This window comes from Schistocerca americana, chromosome 2 (genome assembly GCF_021461395.2).
Source record: "Schistocerca americana isolate TAMUIC-IGC-003095 chromosome 2, iqSchAmer2.1, whole genome shotgun sequence".
In the NCBI taxonomy this organism is placed as follows: Eukaryota; Metazoa; Arthropoda; class Insecta; order Orthoptera; family Acrididae; genus Schistocerca; species Schistocerca americana.
The window spans coordinates 66,290,949-66,298,735 of NC_060120.1; the positions used below are offsets into that span (position 1 = coordinate 66,290,949).

At 40.1% G+C, this 7,787-nt stretch overlaps 1 non-coding gene across 1 annotated transcript; it reads left to right on the plus strand.

The window, feature by feature from the left end:
- The first annotated feature begins 7,023 nt into the window (after nucleotides 1-7,023).
- On the plus strand, nucleotides 7,024-7,098 carry Trnas-cga. Its single transcript has one exon. It is a non-coding gene; the product is annotated as a tRNA-Ser (tRNA).
- The last annotated feature ends 689 nt before the right edge of the window (nucleotides 7,099-7,787 follow it).

The following is a 7,787-nucleotide window of genomic DNA, read 5'->3' on the forward strand; positions in this document are numbered from 1 at the left end:
GGTGATGACATAATACCTCCCTCCCTTCTTGGTAGTGCATGTTTCTGAAAATACGTTGGTATTTCTAAGTGTGCGCTGAAAGATATTTCTAGTTCTGCACCTTACTTACAAATCACTGCCTTTTTTTAAAAGTCTGTTGTTCCTGTAAGTCAACAAGAATTAACAAATTTTATTTTTCATTTAATTTTTTAGGGTCCCCCCCCCCCCCTCCCCACCCGCTGGTAACACACGTTATTGAAGAAAAGCTTTGTGTGCGAGGGTTAATACTGCTCATAACAGAAAATGAATGCTTTTTCAACTTTAAAGCCATCTGTAACACTACGTTTACTTACCAAACGATAATCTAACCTTATTTTCATGGTTTCTCTTGTTCATTGTTGAATGGCATACTTAATTTGGAGTAAAATGCGTTTTCAAAGCTACCCAGGACCACAATTCGAGTAGATGCGAAACCACCTTCTAATTTGCCAGTAGAATCGGTTTTAACAACCTAGGACTGAAACAAGACAGTCCTCGTCTCCACCGGTTTGGCGCATTATTTTTCAGCCATACAAGAGTATTTGGTAATGAATTAAAAACGTATTCCTTCAGAAATCCAGAAGGGAGCATGTGCCTCCTCTTGTCCCCAATTCCTCGAGCGGACGCCTGTCATTGGAAGCTACAAGCTTCCAAATACGACAGTAGACTGTACTGTGATTGGAATTAAGCTCCACGCCGAATCAAAAAGTGTGAAAAATGAAGAAATTACTGTCGGTTGTACAATGATTTCTCAGCAGTAGCACAAACACTTAACATGACGACGATTGAGTGCAGTTGTTCGAATAGTACTGCGACCCGGCTATGAACTTGGAGAATGCACGCTTACACAAGTCGCTTTTTTCTAGCTTGCAGGTGATCTCAAAGAACGCTAGACTTTGATTCAGTCTTTGTAGAAATATCTGTGGGATCGGAAGTTGACAAAGCAGCGATGTAACGGAGACACTTAAAGCTGTTTAAAGTCAACGTTTGAAACGCTTCTGACAGTGAAGCTGTAGACCGCATGAGGACCTGTGATTCAGTACACTTAGCTTGTTCAAAGTTGTGCAATTATCGAATAATTACATGCAGACCGTTATTGTTGTAGGAACTGTTTTGAGAAATCCTACGATCTAAGATTTCTCCTTGTGAGATATCTTTAAAAAAAAATTAAGTTCTGCGAATGAACTCTACCAATATTACACTACCGCTGTTGTTTTGCACATGTAGGACGGAAAGGTTTGCATATAGCTAAAAGTTGTCTACGAGTCATGATCAATGTTTGTAGAAATAAACAGAATCGAATCGAGCGCTGCATGTAATGAGTGAGCGGTGATTAATTTTTTTGAGTGTAGAAAATATGAAAGCATCCATTCGCCGTCAAATTTGTTACATTTACGAAGACGAGGGATGGAGCTAATCACTTGATTATACCTGCAAGTGACGATGTTCAGTATCCTAAGCAAAGAGGGCGACAAAACTGTGAATCTGAAAGGAGCCATAATTCATTTAGAGAGAACACATATCGTGCAATGATAGCACTTGCTATACGATATCGAACCACAGTAATTGTTATAGAAGCTACTTTCCAAGTATGCTGGTAACTTCGTCAGAAGTACAGACAATGAAGCATCAGGCTTGTATATAAACTTCCTGGCCGATAATTAACCGTGTCCTCACTTGAACCAGACAGATCTGCAACCACACGTAAACGAGTACTTGGAGTGGAGGACATAAAGAAACGAACTGGTGCATCTCCTTCTGCATTTAAAATTGTCTCTCACCAGACGGCACTTGCGCGACAAATTGTCAACATCAGGTTGTCTTCGCAGGCGATAATTTTCTAAACTCGAGGATATGGAGAAGCTTGTCCCAGATTACGATTAATATGTCAAGAGAGGAGTCATTTAACAATAAACGTATATTACATTTATCACAACTGTCCTTGTTATCTGAATGTATTTTATTTATCTTTTTTCTTTCAGATTGGACAACTTCGGACCATGTTTGTTCAACAGTTGATTTTTTATCGGCACCTAATATTGTCGCATATTCTTCCGTTACTGTTCCTTACTTTTCTCTAACCAAATTCTTCAGTGGTCTGTCTTGAAAATTTTGGACATTATTTATGTTCTGCCTTGTAGTCTCACTGTTTTTTGAGTTCTATTTACTTTACTTATTTTTCAGTTTTCCATCGGCACCTGCTTTGAAAGTCACTGCTGTGTAGCTGCAGTGCTATTGCGTTTAATTTTAGCATATTAATATAATAAATACCCCACTGCTTCATGAACAAGCCTGGACTGATAATATCTCTGAGTGTAAAGACAAAACATACAGCCACGTATTTCCCGTTTTGGTACTCTGTCCTTACGATTCGGCAGAAACCAGATTATTCGAAGTGTATCCCGAATGGCTCGCGGCGTTGCTGGAAACTTCCACGCAATAGGTCCCGTGATCACATCTCCCTGCCGGCAGAACAGGTTCCGTCGTACCTTGACTTCACCACCGCTCACTCGCCTCTCTGGTACCGCATCCTCGATCCCTAGGCTATCCTCTGCTTTCTGCGAAAAAAAAATCGACCTCCAAGTTTCTTATCAGTTGTGGTTGGTGTTTACAGACGTCATCTCTATAGACGTATTACACGGGCAGCTACATCACAGACTATCTCCGAACGCTTCCCTGTAAATCAAACGTCAGTTACTGGTTTCCATTTTCACAAATGCATTAAACTGTCCTTGAAGAATGTCAGCTGAGATTAGCAGCAAACGGGCATGAGCAAGCGCTAATAGTTTATTGTGATAATGAAGGAAGGACCATTGGCTATTGGTTATCTGAGTTTAATGTCAACAAGACTAGGAGACGGACGTCGAATTACTAAGAAGGATAAGAGACGTTGACTATGCACTAGATAAAAAATCGTTTGTTTGTCGTAAACTTTTTCAGCGAATAGAGAAGAAACGGAGGACAAAAACTGACTCACAAAGAGATTAAGTTCCAAAACGGAATGACATGATGTAAGTAACCACTGATTCCTCGAAAACGTATCATAAGAAAAAAAATTGATCGACAATTTCCAAATATTTTCATTTGTGGCTGCAGTTTTGCCATAGAGATAATCACTCCATCATGACACAGCCATTGTTAACGCTCCACCGGAAACAAACATTAAAAAAATTCATCCATATTTTGCAACTGTGAACGTGACTGTATTCAATACACAGGAAATCTAAATAGAAACACTTTCAGTCACAATTTTTTCGTGTTTTATTAAATTACACGAGGCATTTCGGAGCCTCTTCATCAATCTTCAGCTTGCTGTTGCATTCTCCACTAGTAATAAATTAGGACACTTACTAGTCTACAAAATAAGAACAGATAACCAGAATTTCAATAGCAGTGAAAAGTATCACGCCCCAATTGTCGTGCCTACTATGTATGGGGAAAAGGCAGAAATTCCAAAACTCGTTTCAAAGAAAACATAAGTGCTTTCAGACTCCACCGCTTTGAAAAACCAGTTATTGTGCAACATATGCTAGAAAGCAAACCCAAAAGAATCTAGAATTTATACAGAACCTCGCAAGTTTACCGTGATTTTACTCGAGACTGATCTCATTACAACTAAATCGTCATTCGAGCACTCAAAGATTCAGCGATATCTTGTTTTAAGAAGATGATAATTTACAGCTTTTGTATATTTTTGAAAAACCATCATTTGCCACTATATCTCTATACGTCACTTTGGTAAAAGTGCCAGTTTCAATTAAACAACAAACCATCTTCAGGTACAAAAAATGAGAATTACAGAACATGTGTCCAAACATTATCATTTGAATCTAGATCAACGTTGAACATTAACTGCATCACCATACAGAATGCATTAAAGTACCCGATTTACACACACGGTATATTAGGCAAAATATTAACAGGACGAATCACGAGAAGACTGAAGTAGCATATTCTCTTGTCACCAAAAGTGTGTCAGAGACTGTAATAGTCCACCATGTAGTTTTAATGAAGTGACATACAGCTGTTATATGAAATTACAATAGTTCAAAATTATTTCCTTTTATGACACATCCTGGTCCCTTATTTTGTCCTGTTGATAAAATACTTCTTATCTCTCAGCTTATTTGTTGTGGCAGGAAGCAGCTGAACTATTTACCATTTAGAAAACAAACTATTTATGTTTGGGAAAGTTCATAAGCAACTGATTGATCTTCCAAAAACATTTGCACATTAAACGTTTCGTATCGACAAGACGTTTTAAGAGTTGGCCACAGGCGCTCACGTCTCCATTCTGTGACGCATTCGAGTGGTTGACCTCGAGAACAATAGCGAGATCTTGCCGCTTGCTGCTGCGGAACGTTAGAGCTACATCACGATTCCAATCACCACTCTACCACACGCATTTTCTCTAAACTACACCCTTTTTCTTTTGCTCCTTTCAGCATAGATCTGTGGGGAAGTTCTAATCAGTCCATTCCCAAAGGCACTAACACAAATTTGCAAAAGAACGTTTTGTAGGCAATGAGAACCAGTTGTCAGTATTACGTCATGGTGATTACGCATTATAGGATCACATCCGCGTCTGTTCGATTATAATGTCAGCCGGCCGCTGTGGTCGAGCGGCTCTAGGCGCTTCAGTCCGGAACCACGCGGCTGCTACGGTCGCGGGTTCGAATCCTGCCTCGGGCATGGAGGTGTGTGATGTTCTCAGGGTAGTTAGGTTTATATAGTTCTAAGTCTAGGGGACTAATGACCTCAGATGTTAAGTCCCATAGGGCTTAGAGCCATTTGAACCATTTGATTATAATGTCTCTGTAATATTAGACTTCTAACTTCATTTCTAAAACGCGTAACAAATATTTGTGCACTCTCATCGTAGACAAATATGACATTTCATTTCAGAAACACTAGCTGCAACACTCGGGAGTGTTATGAAGATATAGGGAGTGGTAGTAACGACTGTGAAGTCCGAATACTGCGCTGTAAGTACGAGATAACAGAGGATACTCATATCGAGTTCATGTTCCAGCAACGTGCAAATGTTGTCGTGAAAGAAAGTATAAATGACCAAGTTTATCGTCTTACGTGTTTTTGGGTCAGAATCTGAAACTAATTTTTTTGAACGAGATTTTTTTTTGCGATGCAGAATGTATTTTACTTGTGATCACTCTCTGTGATTAGCTAACCTCGACCAAACTCAAGTGAATATGTTCAGGTGTATTATGTGTAACGTCCCACAAGACTAAAGACACATTTGTGTTTGCCGGGCCGAAGTGGCCGAGCGGTTCTAGGCGCTACAGTCCGGAACCGCGCGACCGCTACGGTCGCAGGTTCGAATCCTGCCTCGGGCATGGATGTGTGTGTTGTCCTTAGGTTAGTTAGGTTTAAGTAGTGTAACACCTACAACGCCTCTCGGTGTTAATAAACCAAAATAGCTCCCAAATTAGCTCCCATGCCCTCGAAATATAAATTCAGAAAATGTCCCAAGCCTCTCCACTAGTAGTAATTTACGAAATAGAAATAGGAGACAAATAGAGGAAAATCTATGGTAGAAAAATAATAGAAAAAGAAAAGAATATTGATTATAAATTTTGGAAGCATAGGAGGGGGGAAAAACGATAGAAATGGTTAAATTATTAGTTATTCTTATATATGAGAAAATCAATATTATAGTCACAGAACGTAGGTCTTGACCACCAAAGATAGCGTTTACTAAAGTATAAATAGACATACAATGCAATTATGATACTCCAGTCTCTATCCTCTAGTCTGTTCGAAGTCAATTAGGACGTACAGCTTTAGCAAGCAACAATAGGAGCTTTATTAAACCAGGGCGCAAGAATAAATCGCGACGAGATTGTTTTTTGGGAAGCATTAATTTCAGATCAGAATTAGAACTTTCGTCATATTAGAGGAACGGGGAGGTGATCAATAATCTCTCTGACTTTAACGTCACTTCCTGTGAAGATTTAAATATTTTACGGAATTAACGATTTTTGGACAGATTCGGACTTTATATTGTGATAGTGGAAAAGTTTTACTTCACGCGACTAGTAATCATAGTTCGTGGCAGTTCATGGATATTAAACGGGAACAATCTTTTTAACGAAAGTGACAGAACATTGTTTAGTGTCTCTGATATTGATGGGATTCCAGATTAGATACTTACTCAAAGAACCCCTTTGAATGCTATAGTGTGAATGAACTGATTTATTAATAATTATTGTTAAATAAAATAACGTGTTAATTTGAAACTGACTATTCGTCTTGAACTTTACTTCCATTTAGGTTCATAAATAATTAGGTTACGTGATTTTCACCAAGAATAAACTGCGGACTAGTGACTGAAAGAAGTGAACGAGAATCTATTGAAAACACTAGTATTAATTTACTTATGGTTTTTCCTTCAAAACTGGGAAGACAATACGTGTAGTGACACACTGATGTTAATTTAAGAACTAACCAGCATAAAACAAACCACCTCAATACCAATCAATGTATAGATAAATTAACATTCCTACTTTCATGCAAGATACGGAAGTCAGGATAGAAAAAAGGGTCGCTACAGTAGTTCTCAGTTCTAGGGGACTGATGACCTCAGCAGTTAAGTCCCACAGTGCTCAGAGCCATTTGAACATTTGTGTTAGAGCACTATTTCGAAGTACACACAGGGAAAGATTATCAAGTTTTCCATGTGAAACTATTGAGATAATTACTGCCGAAGTAAATTAGTTGCGCTTCAGACAACGGGCACAATAGTTGTGATGTTTCCGGAATGAGATTTTCACTCTGCTGCGGAGTGTGCGCTGATATGAAACTTCCTGGCAGATTAAAAATGTGTGCCGGACCGAGACTCGAACTCGGGACCTTTGCCTATCGCGGGCAAGTGCTCTACCAACTGAGCTACCCAAACACGACTCGCAGGAGAGCTTCTGTAAAGTTTGGATGGTAGGAGACGAGGTACTGGCAGAAGTAAAGCTGTGAGGACGGGGCGTGAGTCGTGTTCGGGTAGCTCAGTTGGTAGAGCACTTGCCCGCGAAAGGCAAAGGTCCCGAGTTCGAGTCTCGGTCCGGTACACAGTTTTAATCTGCCAGGAAGTTTCAGTTGTGATGTTATTCAAGCGTATATTGTCTAAAATACTGTGTTAAAAAGAAAGAGCTGAAAGACTACACAAGATAAAAATGCATTGAAATTCTGCTAGCTGTTGACAGATTCGTGACTGGACATCTAATACACCTCTCGCTCCAGTAAGGAACTCGCAACGGAAGCGTTTTGTCGCCAGTTGAACTAGTACCGGGCTTTAGCACAGCTGCAGAGCCGCTCTAACAAATATATGCAACCGCGACGACTCCTCGCGCTGAATATTCTATAGGTTACGAAATGAGAGAAAAAAGCCGGAGTGAAAGCGCGCTCAATTGAGGTGCCAGCTTCCCAGATGGACGCGGAACTAGGAAGCGGTGCCGGTGAACGTACGTGTGGATGCGACGGGAGCGCGAAGGGGACCGGCTGCGGTGAGCGCGCATGTAACAGGGCGTGACCTCCTCCAGGTGGCTGTCTGCTGCCCGCACCCACGCAGCAACGTCTGCTGCATGTGTCTACGACGCCTTTCCTCATGGGTACTAGATGTTCTCTTGATTTCAAAATTATAAAAAATGGAATGAAGAAGTACACTACTGGCCATGAAAATTGCTACACCAAGAAGAAATGCAGATGATAAACGGGTATTCATAGGACAAATATATTGTACTAGAACTGACATGTGACTA